Source organism: Mus musculus, chromosome 14 (genome assembly GCF_000001635.26).
Source record: "Mus musculus strain C57BL/6J chromosome 14, GRCm38.p6 C57BL/6J".
NCBI lineage: Eukaryota > Metazoa > Chordata > Mammalia > Rodentia > Muridae > Mus > Mus musculus.
The window spans coordinates 74,710,883-74,729,957 of NC_000080.6; the positions used below are offsets into that span (position 1 = coordinate 74,710,883).

At 41.2% G+C, this 19,075-nt stretch overlaps 1 pseudogene; it reads left to right on the forward strand.

The window, feature by feature from the left end:
• On the forward strand, positions 6,735-7,947 carry Gm9212 (predicted gene 9212; annotated as a pseudogene).

Consider the following 19,075-nt stretch of genomic DNA (forward strand, 5'->3'; position numbering starts at 1 on the left):
CCCCCTCCCGCCCGCCCTGCTAAACTCCTCTTGCCTTCAAGCCCTTTCCCATATTCATGTATGTCTTTCCTTCTGTTTTATGGCTCACTGGTTCTAACCAGGACCATTTATGTGAGCGTGGGTTTTAAGCTGTTAACTGGAGCTTGGTGGATTCATCCATGGGCACAGCTCTGAAGACAAGGACTGACTCTTGTCCAGAAGCTACAGGTAGCCGATATTTCAGCAGGGGGATGGGCTCTGGGGGCTCCTTCCTAACCTACAATGGACTAGTGTCAGATCTAGAGATGTGCAAGTCCAACGGAGGCAGCCTCAGATGCTGTGGGATCCTGATTGCAATGGCTGTCATGCCCAGGAAGTAGCATTTCAAAGACTTTTGCTTCATCTCCTGGCTCTTACATTTTATTTCTTCTCCTTTTACTCAGTGTTCCCCCAAGTCTTACCAGGGGTGATTAAAATAAAAAAAAATGTTGTGTTTAAGGCTCAGCACTCAGCTATCACTTAGTGTCAGCAGGGAGAGCAGCTTGGTTCTCTGCATTCAATTCTCTCTGCATTCAATTCTGCTCACTGGAAAGAAAGGTTTCTCTGATTAAGGCTAAGATTAGTATTTGTCTATGGGTATAATTTACTATAGAAGTAAATATTAGAAGGCAGCTATACAATAGGAAGTTTCCACCTAGGGCCTAAGACCTGCTGGCATTGTTTTTTACTGGGATAACTGTGCCAGGCATGAATCCCCTCCTGTGGAGTGGACCTCAAGTCTAATCAGAGACTAGCTGGCTACCCTGTTAACACAAAAACATCACTCTCTTTTGCGAATGGAATAAGAAATAGTTGACTTTGAAGCTAAAAAAAATATGAACGAGTACAGCCTGGGAACATTGATTTTGATTACCCAAAATTCCATGTTACAACATGGTAACATACAGTAGTAAAACAAAAGGAGATGTAAATCAAGCATTTTAAAAATACATTGGTAAAAACAATTAAGTTGGCATTTACAGCACAGAGGAAAAATCTCAGCTATAGACCTCATATGCTATCCAATGATACTCAGGGGTTTTGTTAAGTTAGTACATTCCAAAGGTATCTGATAGTCACCAACTGTAAGATCAGACACAGACCTGTTTAGGGGACTAAATGGCTCAAGATAAATGCTATTGGCTCTGGACCTCTCCACAATCATTGAAGTGCTAGTCAGTTAATCATCCTTGCAGAGGTGCAGCTGAAGGCTCAGTTTCTTTCTAGGGTGTTTCATTCACCACTCCATAACAATCATCACTTTTGCACCAGTGAGCATTGTCTGGCAGGTTAACATTACAATTCATAGAGTTTGCAGCTGATTAAGACTCTCTTAATGCCTTTTCTCTCCATATTAATCAGGGTTCCCTAGAGAGGGGAAAACTGATAGAATGAATGAAGAGTTTATATATATATATATATTATATTTTACATATTTATATACATATAAATATGTAAAATATATATATATATGTAAAATTCCAAGGGATTTATTAGAGTTCCTTAGTCCAAGAAGCCAGTAGTTTGCTTTGTCCACAAGGCTGGATATCTCTGCTGGTCTTCAGTAAGTATCAGATCCCATATAAGTAGGCTTCCATTGAAACAAAACTGAGGGTGAGCAGGCAGAGTCAAAGCTTCTTCCATTCTTGTTCTTTACATAGGCCGCCACCAGAAGGTATGGCCCAGAATTAGGGTGGGTCCTCTGACCTCAAGTGATGTGGATTTAAAGTCTCCCTACTGGTAATGGCCCAGTTTAATAAAAATCCCTCCCAGGTGTAGTCAGCCACTTGGGTTCTATTTAATTGCACATTTAGCCAAGTTTACAACCAAGAATAGCCATTTTACTCTCCCAGCATCCTGTGTAGCACCTTCTAGGACTACGAGAGCCATCTAGCAGAGGTAAAGCTTCCAGCTCAACTCCAGCTTGACTTCTCTTTGTGTTCCACTGAAGGTATGTAGCGTCTTCAGCAAGAGGGTTGATCAGCTAGTCTTGGTAGGCACTCAAGAGGAATTGTAAGAGCCTTACAATTTACCACCAGTCTGTTCCCATGAGCCAGCACACCATACAAAGTCTTTCTGCTTACTTAGAACCTCCTTCATGCGGTCCAGTGGCAGCTGAAGACAGACAGAAAACTCAGATCTGGTCTGCTGCTCTTGTTTGACCTTAGGAAATTGTTTCCTTTACCTACAAAGTAGACCAAAGACTTAGAGATAATCCCTGAGGAGCCTGTTCTAGTTCTCAACTTATCTGAACGGTAGAAAATCCTAGTCCTTCAGACATTGATGAACCAAAGCAAAGAACATTCTGGAACTCCTAAATTCTATAGATGAATTCCACATAATTCAAACTTTCATAACAGTAAGCCTGTGATAAATCATCAATGATCTCAGGAATGTGTAAGCTATGATACCAAAAGCGAGATATAAACATAAATGATTCTTTCTGAGGCGTTTTCTCAGTCAGACCCTCTTTTGAACAGTTTCATAGCTGCTATAAAATAAACAGTTGCTCTTTTTAGTGGTCTCTAGGCTTCTTAAAGATAAATTGAACCTATTATGTGAGATCCATTTCCCTGAAGGTTTAAAAATTGAAAGCCCAAATAGATTTAGAACTCATGGTGACAAATATCCATTTATTTATTTACTTATTTACTTATTTATTTATTTATAGCTAGATTCTTGTTGAAAGGGAGCCAAGGTCATTTAGGTCTTTATTTATAATTAAAATTATGAGCTCTTCAGATGGTGTTTATTCTGCCTCCTAGAGAACAGCACAGTATGTACGTCCTGTCCCACATTTCTTTCTGATATTGAACAGTAATGTATGTCATTACTCATCATGTCTGAGTTAGGGTGACTCTGAAAACAGAGCCAAGAGTGAGTGAGGTTCAAATTACCAATAAGCAAGATGACAGGAGGAAGGAAATACAGTAGTCAGGGAATATGATATTGTGGGGGGCTGGGCATGTCGCTGCCCACTGGCGCTATGTTGAACACACTGTTCACTCTCTCAGCAGCTTTGTTCATGAAAGCCCCAGTGTGTCCATTCTACACAATTCTTCCCCACTACATGTGAGAAGTCTAGGATAGCAGTGAGGCCACATACAGGAGGTTATTCAATAAACATTACAAAATGCGTGTTGATTTATTCAGCCCTCCAACTTGGTCACAAATTAACCTAATTAATATGCAGCTGGCTTAAAAGATATATCCGGCCTGAGGGGTGCATACGACAAGATGACGCTTGAGGAAATGCCACCACTCGAGGGCTGTATTAGCTCCCCTAGACATTGCTGAAAAACAAGTATATGTGCCAGTGACAAAAGTCTTCAGATTGTTGTAGAATTCATAAAGATCCTTTAAATAAAAAGATAAGTAAACTACTAGATGTCACTATTTCCTGACTCCATCGTTAATGGTCTTCATCCTAAGCAGGTTTATAGTGGGTAACATGAAGAGTCATGTGTAAGAGAGGGGCCATAAGTCAACCTAAACAAGAGTTTTTCAAAGTAACCATGGAGACAAAAAAGAAATGAAGAGTAATCAAGTCAAAGCTGGACTTTTCAACATACACGTATTTAATCATTAGCATCTCTGGTGCTCTGAAAATGGGATAGATCTGTTTATTTAATCTCTGGAAGGAGATTTTTCTTATGAATTAGAAAGAAAATATACACTTAGCTATTCATGAGTGAGGTGAATTTGACAAAATTAAGACAACAAAATGTGTCTGAGAGTAACTGGTATGATTTGTATGAAATGTCATGGTTTAGTCAGGCTTCTAATCGGATCTCAGAGAACATGACTATGATTAAGTCATCTCTGAACTTCTTTCGACAGAATAAGGAGCTGTGGCCCATACTTGGTCTTGTTCCCATATACACAACAGACCCAACAAAGTTCAGGAACTCACTAGGACCATTCAAAAAGAATGCATCTTGAATTGTGGGGTATGGCTTAAGAGAAGACCATCTGCCTAACATGCACAAAACCCTGGGTTTTATTCTCAGCAGCCTCCCAAAAAATTAACTAAATCTGGAATCACAATCATGATATAAATAAATTATCTTAATAATAATCAGAAGAGATAAAAACACTGATGTTAGAGGAACATTTACATAATATTCTTTGAGAAGTTTCCCTTACTGATGTCAAAAGATAAGTGAATTATTTCTTCTTTGGGTATGAGTAGTGTTTAAATAGAACATCTTTTATTTGTTCTTTGACAGTTTTATACATGTAAGCAATGTACCTTGATCATGGACACTCCCATTTCCTTTCTCTATTCATACCATATTGCCGCAGACCCTCTGGGTCCCTGGTCTGCAAGGAACGGGATTTCTTAGGCAGATGGGAAAAAGAGTCGGATGACGTGACAATCAGGCACACACAAGAGAGGTGTTGAATCTGAATGTAATGTTCTGGTTGAGCTTCAGACTTATATTACAATGAATTATCAGAAGATACAAATCACAAAAAGACAAGATACACTGAAATTCATCAGTTACAGCAGAAAGGAATTTGCAGGGACTAATTAAATGTTTACATTAGGAATAACAAGCCCTGCCTAGGATCAGCCTAAAAGCATCAGGAGGTTGTTAACTCTTGATAGGCCTTAAGAGTAGTGTGTTATCAGGAGCTCTAAATTCTTAGGTCTTGTAAAACTTATCCTGTCTGGAGAGTTCCCCCTTATTAGGGTAGTATATCAACTTATACTTGACATGGAATGTAGCCTGTAGTAAAAGATTTCTATCTCAGTGAGACTTTTAGTCTCTTTCTGCAAACAGCTGAGTTAATGGCAAGTGCTTTATTGTTTTATGGTAGAGCTTAATTAGTTACTGAATAGGTTAAACTCCTTGCTGCTATCTGGATTCTAAGAACACTGGGAAAGGGCTTTAGCTATGTTAGAATACAATCTTAAAAGGCATTTACTATAAGGTAATGCTATATAGAGTGCACGTGGATCCATACACTAGACTAATGTGGATTTGGAAATTTAATTTTATGGGTTAGGGGAATAGCCAAAGATCCGGGAGTAAGTTTCCTTGAAACTCTTTCCTCATGAGAAAGCTTTCAGATTTTCATCTGACAAGCTGACTCCACCGGAGTCCCGTGACACCATATCATTCCAATAATAATAATAACCAATGAAACTTAGTGCTGCCTGTCTGAAGGGTGGCTGATCTTGTCTTGATCTTGTGTGGGTAACCTCAGCTGCAGTAAACTCATGAGTGCAACAGCATGCCATGGCCAGGGACAGGTTCAACAGCACCTGTCCCATCCTTCAGCTCTTATGAAGGATATTCCCTTGTGGTGGGGGAGAAGGGAAGCTGATATAGATGTCACACTTAGGACTGAGAACTTGATAGTCACTCAGGCAACAATATTAATATATCCACCATCCATCGCTTCTGATGTTAAAAATTCTGAATAGACTGACTAGAGTCTAAGATCTGAGTAAGTTATAGTCACTTGCTAGTCATTTGCGGGTAGGTAAGTAATTCATACCAAAGTAGAAATTAGCAGTGTTTCAGCCTTTTCTTGCACTGTGCATATTAGGCTCAGCACTAACCAGTCTACTTTCTTTACAGTAAGAGAAAAGGTAAGAGAAATACAAGATGGTGGTGATTCTGAAATCTGTTGAGCAAGGATTTTCTGCAAAGTTCTCCCAAATGTAATCACCATAAATCAGCCAACAAAGAAATAGTCTCAGGAAACAGTTTTACCAACTTTACCAAGCTAAAGAGTAGAAATCAGTCTGCATTGGAAGGGAGGGAAGATAGAATTCACTGGTATAGAGGATGAAAAAGGAATAACAGAACAAGAAGGGGTCAGAAGTAGAGGACAGAGGAAGTAAATGGATGGACACCCACACACATACACACAACAATAAAAAAATGGAGTTTCCCTATAACTAACAAAAACAAACAGAAAACAATGCCAAGTATAAGTTAAGTCTTGTGGTGGTTTGAATGAAAGTGGCCCTTTAGGCTCCTATATCTAAATACTTGGTTCTATTGGTAGAACTGTTTAAGAAGGATCAGAAGGTGTGGCTTTGCTGGAGGAGGTGTGTCACTGGGGTGACCTTTGAGGCTTAAAAAATCCCATGATAGGCCCAGTGTCTCTCTCTCCACGTGCAGCTTGTGGATCAGTTACAGCTCCAGCACCTTGCCTGCACAGTGGTCATAGACTCAACCTCTGAAAACGTAAGCAAGCCCCAAATTAAATGCTTTCTTTTATAAGTTGCTTTGATCATAGTGTCTCTTCACAGCAATAGAAAAATAACTAAGACATTTCTTCTGAAGTTGTTGGCCAGTGAGGACCTGTAACCCCCAAACAATACAAACTATTGTCATTGCTCTTGGTTATCCTCCATAACCTGACAATAAGACCCTCTTGCTGAAGATACCATATGCTTGCATCCTAGAACACGCTGAAATCAAGCTAGTACTAACCTGGAAGCTTTATCTCCTACTGGATAGCTTTCAGAGTGCTGGAAGATGCCATGCAAGCTATTAGAAGAGCAAAGTACTCATCAATCAAACCCAGCTATGAACCCTTCAAGCCTCAATGACTAGCCTGAAAGAGTTGCCCACTAGTGCAATAGTGGTACAAATTCAAGAAGGTAACCAAGCACTTTTTCATTAGATCTAAGTCCCACTCCACAGGATGAATCAAAACCTGAAACCCAGTTTTGACCAAGATCCTATGGCTCGACACAGCTTCTCCCTGGACTCCTTGCTAGTCTGTTAGATCTTCAACACCCTCTCTTCACTTCCTCAGTTTTCACAGACCACTTCAAGGACTAAATATGTGTGAGTGCATCTCCATCCGAGTTGGCCAGACTGATGTCTGGATTGGCAATGCCTGCTGGGTGCTCTACTGCCTGGAACATGGCATCTAGCCTGATGGCCAGATGCCAAGTGACAAAACCACTTGGGGAGGAGATGACTCCTTCAAACACCTTCTTCAGAGAGACAGGAGCTGGCAAGCATGTGCCCCAGGCCATGTTCAAAGACCTGGAAGATGCTGCCAATAACCATGTCCGTGGCCACTACACCATTGGCAAGATCATTGACCTTTTCTTACAGAATTTAAAAACTGGCTGACCAGTGCACGGGTCTCCAGGGCTTCTTAGTTTTCTACAGCTTTGGTCGGGGGTGGGGTGGGACGGTACTGGCTCTGGGTTCACCTCCCTGCTGATGGAGTGTCTCTCTGTTAATTACGAAAAGAAGTCCAAGCTGGAGTTCTCCATTTACCCCACCCCACCCCAGGTTTCCACTGCTGTGGTTGAGCCCTACAATTCCATTCTCACCACTCACACCACTCTGGAGTACTGTGCCTTCAGGGTAGACACTGAGACCTCATGTCTACCATGGTAGTCATAGAAGCCTCAACATTGAGGGCCCAACCTACACTAACCTTAACCGCCTTATTAGGCAGATTGTGTCTTCAATCACTGCTTCCCTCAGATTTGATGGGACCCTGCATGTTGATCTGACAGAATTCCAGACCAACCTGGTGCCCTACCCTAGAATCCACTTTCCTCTGGCCACTTATGCCCCTGTCACCTCTGCTGAGAAAGTCTACCATGAGCAACTTACGTAGCAGAGATCACCAATGCCTGCTTTGAGCCAGCCAACCAAATGTTGAAATGTGGTCCTTGTCATGGTAAATACTTGGCTTGCTGCCTGCTGTATCATAGTGATGTAGTTCCCAAAGATGTCAATGCTGCCATTGTCACCATCACGATCAAGCGTACTACCCAGTTCGTGGACTGGTGCTCCACTGGCTTCAAGGTTGGCATTAATCACCAGCCTCCCACTGTAGTACCTGGTGGTGACCTGACCAGGCTCCAGAGATCTGTGTGCATGCTGAGCAACACCACAGTCATGCTGAGGCCTGGGCTCGCCTAGATCACAGATTTGAATAGCAATCACAAACAGTGTGTACAAAACCTGTAAAAGCCCAAATGAGACCAAATCCCAGCAAATAGAAGAGCTGGGCATACAATCCTACCCCAAGACATAGAATTACTGGCATTTCAAAGCTGCTGGGGGTGGGTAATTAGTTAGTTAGTTAGTTAATTAGTTAGTTAGTTAGTTAGTTAGTTAGTTAGTTTTCTCCAAGAGTGTTACCCCTGGCAAGTTGACCACTCTCCAGAAGAAGACCACACCTCCAGGAATATTTAGGCAACACAAATTGGTTTTGATTTTTTTTAAATGACACAAATTTAAGTGAATAGGTAAAAGGGGGTGAATTGGGGAGGAACTGAGGAGAGAGCATGACTACAATCAAAACCCATTTGATGGTTAAAAATAAAATCAATAAAAATATAAAATGGATTAATTAAAAATTAAAATAATAAAAACAAAAATTAAATAAATTTAAAAACACGTTTTATGGAATACTAATAAGAAAAGAATAAAAGTAAGATACAGACACCTGTGTCTGCTGTTATACGTTTACTGTGTTTACTGTGCTAATGACCAGAGATTATTTTCTATAAACCTTGTTGAATCTAAATACATCTCCCAAAGGCTATTTGATAAAGCTTTGGTTGACAGCATGCAGCACCATTGGGAGGTAGAGTCTAGTTGGAGGAGTAGCAATCGGGGCTGTGCTCTTGAAGGACCCGCTGGGACACTGTCCCCTTCCTGTTTCTCTCTCTGCTTCCTCACTGTCTCCCTGTAAGGCAAGTGACTTTGTTCCACCATGCACTTCCCATTGTATGCATGAGTATATCCTTGGGAAAGATACAGTTCTTCCTGGTGGCTTTAACTTCCTGTGTAGGGTAGACAGACTCTGCTAAAGATAATCATGTGATTATCAACATGAATAATTCTCTACAGAAGGGATTGCTCTTGATTGGATAAGAGAGAATCATAGCATATCCTTGATTGTCTCTCCTTTTTACTCAGCTTTTTGCCCAGGGAATATATACTCACATTCCTCTCAAACAAAGCAGAAATGCAAAAAACTCTATGTCCTTTATACATAAAGTAAGTAGCTTCAGAAATAACTTTCTGACATGTTCTTTGTACTTCCTGAGCTAACCAAGAAAAGGATGTTGACTGGAAAGTACTGTTTTAAATGACTGGTAGACATGCTACTTTCTTCAGAGAATGTAGAATTTACTGTCAGGATACAAATGGAAACGAATAAGTAGGGATCAGTAGCATTAGAATTGGCTTGCAGGAATAGAGACACAATCCACTTCCTACAACACCCAAGGCTTCCATAAAGATGTGTACATAAGTCCTCCTTACTCATGGAAGACTTCAACATCCATTGCTACTCTCTCTCAACTTGTTTCTCTCCTATCTCTCTCCCTTTTACCATCTTCCTACCAGTCAGTCTTCTAGCATCTTATACATGTGCTGACTTATGATCTGCCATGACTTATATCTATTTGCTGGTCTTTAATCTTTCTCTATGGTTCCCAATTGTCACTTGATCTTCTCTGTACTTCCTTGTGTAGATGTTTAAGGAATTGCTGCTGATCATTGTTCAGGTTCCCCACGGAAGACAGATATTTCCTTCTGAGCCTTGCCTGAGGATGCAAACTAGAGTAGCTGGAGATCCTTCTCAATCTAGTCATCTGTGATGAGCTGTGAGGGATGCTCCTCAGCAAGGATGGATCCCCTGGCAGGAAGAGTCTCCAGATCTACCCCAGGTCAACATGCCCCTCAAAACCTTCTCCACAGAGTGGCTCCATCCTCTTCCTGTTCCAATTCATGTAGCTGCCCCTCTAAGGCTTTGCATGGCTGTTTCTTTCCATTTTCCCTTCTAATATAACTATTTCCAAGTTCCCATCCAAACCTCTGAAAAACTGAACTTTCACAGTAGTGAACACTTTAAAGGGCATTATAAGAAGCATATCAACCAACTTTTTTTAATTGTCTAATCTACAGAACAGTCATCATTTAAAAAAAAAATCCAGAAGATTGAATACAAAACCCTAGGAAAACAGTGGATGGAAGATAAATCAAACTCAATGATGCTTTTTCAATGCCTGCCTCAGAATTGTGATTTGATGACCTTTATGGAGCAATTGCAGTGTTCTGTGATTAAAATAGTCACATTACAATCTACAGGAAATTGGACAATTTTGGAAGAAAAAGTCTTTCAAACCTCAGTGGAGGAGGAAATTATTTGGTAACTAAATTAGAAACATCTATGTCATTGGTTTGACAGAGTCCTTAGATCCACTGGTGTTACAAAACGTGTATGTTCCAGAATGCCTGCATTACACCTGCCAAGGGGAACATGAATTTCAGACTGTGCAGATCAGAACGCTAAGACAAATTAGAGAATGAGACACATAAAAGCAAGGTAGGCCATGTGTGGTGTTGCACACCTTCAATTCCAGCATTTGGGAGGCAGAGGTAGGAGAACTAGGCCAGCCTAGTCTACAGAGAGAGAGACTCCCAGAACAGCCAGGACTACAGAGAAACCATATCTCAAAAAATATGTTGGCATATTTCTTTCATTATTTTATTAGGTTCTTATAACTTTACCTCCCTTCTAACCCAAATTTCATCCTAATCCCTTCCAGTCCCCCAACACTGCATAGTAGAGAAAGATTATTACGGGAAAAGAGGAGGGTCATAGACTTCTTTCAGTCAACAAAATAGACTATTTTCTGCTGGTTAGAAGCATTGGGTTCCTTGGGACCAGTCCAATCTTCGATGTCAGAATATCCCCAACTTCTTCTCGCCACCTACTCACAAACACTTGACCAACAGCAACATCAGCATCCAGGAGCAGCAGTGGGGAGAGGTAGCTGCCTTCTAGGCACACCTCTACCCCTGTTGGGGCTCTGGCATTTATACCCTCTCCGGAGTCCCCAGAATTAAACCATCTGCAGCTAGCAAAGATCACAGCTTTCCTAGAACACGAGACAATCATAGTTAGCAGCTACGGACTAACTGAAACAGCCCTATATCCCACACCTGGGATTAAAGCCAAAACATATTCACATGACATAACTGAATTTAAAAAACAAAACAAAACAAAAATTTTCACTACAGAAAAAAAAGTGTGAAATTTCTCCAGAACCTCCTTCCCAGCATGCAGTGCAATAGTGCGAGATTGTGGGACATTTGGGGCACAGAGCATGACTAGAGGAAGCAGGCCACTGAGGGTGAGTCTTCCAGGCTATGACAGTCCTGCTTCTGGTCCTGTTTCTGCTTGTGGTCAGCTATAATGTGGGATGCATAGACCACGGGTTTCTGCTGCTTAGGACTGAACAGCTTTGCCCACTGTGCCTTCTCCACCAAGAGGAACCATGAGCCAGAACAAATCTCTCTTCCCTTAAGTTGTCCCTGTCAGCAATTCTGTCACAGTGACAAAAGTGACTACTACAAGGATAACATTAATTTGTGGTGTTATAAGGATCAGGGAACATATAGGGAGTTCTTCCGTAACAAGGGCTTATTCATAGTAGGACTAAAAAGCCTAAGGCAAACATTATATATGAAATCTAGCAAGGGTTCCTCACAAATCTATCCTTGTTTGGTTTTTCCTCTGGCATTAGATATATATAATGAACTACCAAGGGGAAAGGTAACAAGAAAAGATGAATGCTTCTCAATCTCACTTACATGTGGAATATATAACAATCTAATTCATAAAATTACAATTGAGCAGTGGTTACCCAAGACCAGGGAGTCAGTAGATGTTGGCCAAAAAATAAAACCTTACAACCATAAATTTGCTAGTATACAGCAGGATGGCAGCAGTTAGTGATATTGTATCTCTTATTTAAAATCTGCTAGAAAAGTAGATCGGAAGTGTTCTTTCTAAATACTCACACAGCCAGATACAAACATGTGGTGGTTGGTGTGATGATTTGACTCTGTTAATCATTATACACTTACGTGTAGATTGAAGCGTAACATGGAATATCTCGATTATATACAGTTTTCATTTGTCAGTTACATCTCATTAGAGCTTGTGAGATTTCTGGGAGAAAAGCATTTTATCATTCTTCAATCTACTTTCCCATTCCCAATATACTTTCATGAAGGCTTAGAGAAATATTACATTGAGGAATTTTGCAACAAAGAAACTATTTGACTTTTTTAAAAAAGGGGACATTCTTTGGAGTTCTTTTAAAGATACAGTTTAAAGTGGAGGCATCTGTTTTCCTACCTTGTCTAGTTTCCAAAAGTCTGAGGGCTTCTTCCCATAAGGGGATCACAAAATAGGTCCCTTGGGGCCCCTGGGTTGTATCATATCAGATGCAGAGGATGGGAGCCTGCTTTCAACTGTGGTTAGGTAGTAATGATGTTCTCCCACCCCTTGCCCCCAATGTTTCTCAGCGAGGGGAAACACATTGCTGACACTGCTACAGTTGAGAAGGACCAATGGCCTGTTCCATCCTGGACTAGAGCTGGAAGTCAGAAAGACTTCCTCCCGGCTGTCTATGTTTAGTAGAGAAAAAAAATCTGATTGGCTAACATGCTCTAAGCCTAAATCAGGAGCGGAGGAGGTAGACCTCCCTACCCCAGCACTACAGACAAGAGCACCAGGAGGCTTTGGGACTATGTGCTATTTGGACTCTTGGAAGGGAGCAGCCCCTTGGACTTTCCTATCAACCTTTAAGGCAAAAAGGGAGTTGGATATAGACTGATTTTGACTTAGAAAAAACATTACTTTCTCTGAAATGCCATTATTTAAAGTAATCAAGTTACGCTTTCTTCAAATGGCATAAAAACTGTCAGTCGTCTTGGCTGGGGAGGCAGGAGGCTCATCTGACCCCTACCAACCATCCTTGGAGCAGAGTGCATTCTCTACCACTGACTGACATCTACTGGACACCCACTGCCAAGCAGCTGCAGGCCTTCAGAACTCCGAAAAGAACCAAAAGAGCCATGGAATCCCCAAGGGAGTCCTCAGCAAGTACAACACACCCAAGTCTGCCCCATGTCCTACAGAGACCTTCCTCATGCCCTGAGTTGGAGCCTGTGCAGATAATAAGCAACTCTATGGTTCCCATGGCTGATAAGTTTGAGATCACAGGTACCTGTGGGTTGTTGTATGATCATGTGATGAGGTGTTGTCCATTGCCATCATGAGTTAGAAGGAAACAGAAAATTAGAAAATAAGGCAGAAACGGAGGGCTCAAGAGCAGCCAGGGCAAGTGATGGCCGTTGTCAAGGTGTACACAGACTACAGGTGAGCAGCAGAAGAAAATCCCCTAAATCAAATAGTTTCACTTTGGACAACAACAAACCCCATGTTTTTAAAAGCTCCAGAATAATAGCTCTCAGTCTTTAAACATTTTAAAATACATTTAAAATGCAGAGTACAGGGTCCCTTCTGTTTAGAAGTGTGTAGGGTCTAGTCTAGGAAACTAAAATTGTACATAATGCACAGTGTTTCTGTAACAGACAGTCCTCAAACCTCTTTTCAGGAAACAGTGACCTAAAGGTTTGAGTGCATCCCCCTTTTCTTTCCTTCGGTGGATGTTTATTTAAATAAACATGCATCCAGGTGGTAACCCCAGCACTCAGGAGGCAGAGAAAGGAGGACTTGAAGTCCAAGACCAGCCAAGTGTGGGTAGTAAGACCTGTCTCAAAATTAATTAACTAAACAAATAAAAGTAAAGTTCACCCAGCTATGCAGTAGGGGTCCTGGACATTACAGTGAGGCTGTTGGTGGAAAGCTCAAGCCTTGGCTTCAGAGAAAACCCACACAGCCTAGCTGAGAACAAAGGCACAGACAGGAATGGAAAACTATGCTTTAGCAGGACTGGAAAGTTCCCATGGATGAAACTACGTTGTGATGATTGGAATCAGAAATTTTCCTCAGAGGATTTCTATCCAGAACTTGGTTCCCATCTTGCAGACCTAACTTAAAGTCTGTGCCAAATTTGTAAGATGGGGCTTAAATAGATGCAAGAGGCCTGTGAGGATTCTACCCCCTACTGGTCCAGCTGCCTTCTCTGTTTCCTGGCTCCTGCTGGGTATCCTGAGCCAGATATGGTGGCACACCAGATGTCCTGGTGTGGTGCACACCTTTATTCCCAACCTTTAGGAGGGAGAGGCAGGCAGAACACTGTGTTTGTGGCCAGCCTAGTCTACAAAGTCAGTTTCAGGACAGCCAGGGCTATACAGAGAAACCCTAGAAAACAAAACAAAAACAAACAAAGAAACAAAGACCAGTACCTCAACAGGCTCCCATGGGTTGCACCATGACTTTCCAGCTGTGGTGGACTGAAATCTCCATGAAACTATGAGCTAACATAAGCCTTTCCTCCCCTAAGTTGTCAGGTATTTTGTCTCACCAGGAAGAAATGACTAAATCATATCCATGAATGCATACTAATTCACCATAACCCTCAGGCTACAGGAGAATACTGAGAAACCAGAAGCCCCGTGTTGAACGTAAAGAGAGAAAGTGGAATGGCAGAGCATGAGGTGGAATCTTATGGAGAGGAGGCAGATCAAAGACAACTCCAAGTTTTCCTGTTAAGAATCTCTCTGATGAGTGGTGGAGGTCACTGACAAACTTAGTGGAGAACAACACATGTGATCAGATTTGTGCTTTTGACTATTCAGACACCGGAGGAATCATAGTGTAGAAGCTAAAGATGCTGGAGATGAGCATGATAGCTCTTCCTAACTTAGGAAATGTTGACACTGTTTGGAAATATACAGGATAAATAGAAGATAGAAGAACAACTGAATGAGACCCTTTAAAAAAATGATTAGGCTCCAGGCTCAGAGTATTGTGACCACAGTTCCAAAACTCTGTATCCTCAATTCCAAAGCCAATATGTCAAAAACCAAAAGTTGCTACTCATGCTACTCAGCACAACAGAGATCAGTGAGGATGATGGGCATAAAGAAGATAGATCACATCTCCAGCAGGAACTGAGGCTAACCGAAACGATCACCATCTAGAATAAGAAAGAAGACAGAGCCAAAAGACCAAGGAATGCTCAAGGGAGCTTAGAAATGTAATTTTCAATTCAAATTCTTAATTTAAAAAAAAAACTTTTTTGAAAAAGATCCATTTGTTGGACAAACTTAAGCTTCGATTTTTTTAATTAATTTTTTGAGAACTTCATGAGTACTGATCTGTATCATTCCCACTGTCTCCCTTATTCACATCATATCTTTCTAGAATGTATGCATATATACACACATACTCATTCATACACACAGACACAGGCACACACACACATATACATACACACATACATACATATGTACATATACACACATATACATATATAAATATGAGTATATATACACTCATATGTAAATATGAGTATATATACATACATATATATCCATGTATATACAACCTACTGAGTTAATTTAGCTTTGTTCATATGCACAGGTGTCCAGGGCTGACAGCTTGGGATTGGACAACATATGTGGGAGCTGTCCCTGATGAAAATTGATTCTCCCTCTCAGCAGCCCATTGACCACCTCTTCATCTACGGATGGGATCCTGTGGAATTTCTCCTGTCCACGTTGCCTTATCTGCAATGTTATCATGCCGATCCTGTTTACCGGTGCATTTCCCCCCATCACCTCAAACTTCTTAAGAATTAGATAAATAAAGACAGGGAACAATAATGTGTGAGTTGGCCGGGGCACTTCAGAGCCTGCTACTCATGCTTCTAAAACTACAGCCTTCAGGCCTCTCAATATTCTTCCTGTGTTTGTATTGCCCGTGCTTACATGTACTGCAAAACCCTTATTTCAATAAGTATTAAGTTTGCTTTTCTATATATGAAGTTTCAAAAGATATATTCACCATCATTAAAGCCCCTATAGACCAGGAGAGGTTTGCTATCACCAGGAAAGACATTTACAGAGGCAAACGTACTTTCCTGCCAATGCCAGCAGAATCTGCCCCGAGTCCCTCAAATAGAGTTATTTATCTCTGCTCCCAGAGAAACAAAAGGAAGCCATACCTCTCCTGCTCTCAGAAGTCTGGGTGATTTGATCACAGCCTCCCTTCAGTAAATTTTCCCCCGGCGGTGAGAGAATTGCGGGGATCTGTACATCTACTGCCTTTGTTTGCTTCCCCATCTCCTGAGTTAACAATAAATTCAACTGTTCCATTCTTGACTGTGTTCTTCTTTACGCTCCTACATTTATCAGATGGCTAAAGATTTGTCTCAGTCATCCTGGGTTCCTGAGAAACACGTGCTGAAACTATATCCAGGCTGCGTAAGTGAAGTCCTGTGTGTCCCTAGATAAAGTTGTCAATCTCATCTGTAATTTTAAAAGGTTTTAAATTTCATGAGGATATTATATTGAACAGGAGTTTTTAGAAGAACAGAATCAATGAGTGTGTGTGTGTGTGTGTGTGTGTGTGTGTGTGTGTGTGTGTGTGTGTGTGTGTAAAATTGGGGTTCCCACTGAGGGCTGGGTGGAGAAACAGTGGCTGTGTGCACACTGGAGAGAAACTCCGTAGCAGTCTACCCAAAACTCCTGGATACTTTGGCAGTTCCAATCCATCACTGAAAACCTAGAGGTTCTCTGGAAAGTCACTGGTATTGAGCCTGTGTGCTTGTGAGTATGCACTTGTGCATTGATGAACATGAATACAGGTATGCTTGTGTGTGACATGCATTTAATTAGAGTAACATACATAACCATGGGTGGGGGTTGTTTAATGGAGCAAGGGCAATTACCAGTAACTACACTACTGAGGAATGTGGCTCCCCTTCCCCAGACACCATTAACTTCCTACAGCACCAAGCTCTGTACAGTACAGCTCATAAACCCATTTCCATTCTTTGACAGGGTATTGATGGGCTTAGTTTTATGCAGGTCTTGAATATACAGCCACCTGTGCTGCGAGGTCATGGTTGTATGATCTCCATCCAGAAAATAGCATTTCACATGACTCCTCTCATCCTCTAGTTCTTAGATCTTCCCCCGCACTGTTTCCAAAATGTCCCCCGAGCCTTGGAGGATGTGATAAAGACCCTACTTATAGCTGAGCACTCTGTAGCCATTATTCTCCACACTCGATTAGTTATGACTTTTTGCGTTAACCACTGGCCACTGCAAACAGAAGCTTCTCTGACCAAGGCTAAGAAACATACTTAATTATGGATATAAACATGAATATTTAGAAAGCAGTTTGACACCATGTCCACTTAGCAAAACATAGTATGTTTCTCCGTAGGGCCGAGAGCATCCATAGACATAGAGTTTTGGCCTGGTTTATAATATTAGGCATGAATTCTACACATGGATTGGGTCTCACGTACAATCATGAAATGGTCGATTAGCTCCGTATTATTCATATTATTATCGCACCAGTGGGCACATCTTGCCTAGAAGGTCGGTGTTGCAGTTCCCAGGCCTCACAGATGAATAAGAATATTGAAGACTTTTCTCTCTCAAAAGCCTGCATTGAACTTCTGAAACTAGGAAAGCTATTTGGAAGAGGGGAAGCTTCTAGACCAGTTCTATCTTGATTTCATGATATCCTTCAACCAGTATATGGAACCAGTCATTAGACATAGGGCTTTATCATTTAGTTATGGTGGGTCACTGGGTTTGTAAGGGAAAAGATCTATCAATGATGCCATTCCCCAACGTTTGATTCATCTCAGCAGTTGGCTCTCACAATTACCCAAGTCCACAGACACCGTGGATCAGAGACCATTTACCTTTCTTTGTCCCTAGTCTAACTTCTATCCTATAGAACAAGCAAAACAAGGTGGTGGTGCATATTCCCATGCTTTGCAACAGTTTGTAGAGGACTAATTTCTAAGTCAATGTGATATTTGTTAAGTAAACTGTAGAACATCCACAGGCTAACACAGCACATAGCTATTAAAAAGTTTTAAAGCAGGGCATTTCAGAATAGTGCATATGACCCTAGTGTATGAAACTGAAGATGATAAACACTGCACTTATGAACTTTCCAGAAAGGAATATGGCAGTAGATCTCAAGAGCAATAAAAATGTCCAGAGCAATTGAGCAAATAATTCCTCGTGCGGGACTATATCTTAAATTAAAAATGTTTAAGTTCACCGTAAATCCAAGAACATCTTGAAAATGTCAACAGAAATAAATCACATCTGAAAATGGCACTAGTATGTAGCATGAATAAAATAGATTACCTCTTTAAAAACAATGACTATAAAAATGCCCTCAAAAACTTAATCCCATACAAGATAGAAAAACTCCCACTAACACACACACACACAGAGAGAGAGACACACACACACACACACACACACACACAGACACACACATACAGTGTCAGGCTTTGCAGCCAACAACTTTCCAACTTTCCAACTGAACTGCTGGGTCTGGGGAGCTGCCTGGGGATAAAGGGTTTGCTGTATAAACATGAGAACCTGAGCTGGGATCCTCAGCACATATGTAAGAAGGACGAGACCTCAGGATGCACATTTGTAACCCCAGTGCTGAGAGGTGGAGGCCAAAGGATTCCAGGGCTTCCTGGACAGCTAGTTCAATCAATTGTTGAACTCTGTTCAATGAGAGTCCCTGTTTCAAAATATAAGGTGAAGAGCAATACCTAGTGTTGATCTCCAGCCTCCATATGTATACGGCATGGACACAAACATTGGTTCACATCATGCACTCGTGCTCGTGCACATATGCACGCACACACACACACACACACACACACACACACACACACACACATATACATACATACACTGACCTATGTAGAGAATAAAATTAAATTCATTCACAGAGGAAAGAGACAGGGTTTTAAAAGGTGCATATTGCTAGACTCAGACCTAGGTTCATTAACTTGACAGGTTAACATGTATTTTAGAATCAGGCATCTAGATGCCCAAAACCCCAGCATCCTTTTGTAGACTATTAGTTTAATGCAGACTCAACATTTGCATTTCTCAAATTGAAAATTGAAGTGTAAGTCCTTAGTTGGCATTTGGAAGTAGATAATTATGGTGACAACTATGAGACAAGTACAAGCTCCTCACAAGTGTGACTGATGTCCCTGGCAAAAGATGAAGGGACCAGAACTCCTGCTCTTTGCAGTGAACTTATACCAAGGTACTCCTCTGCAAAC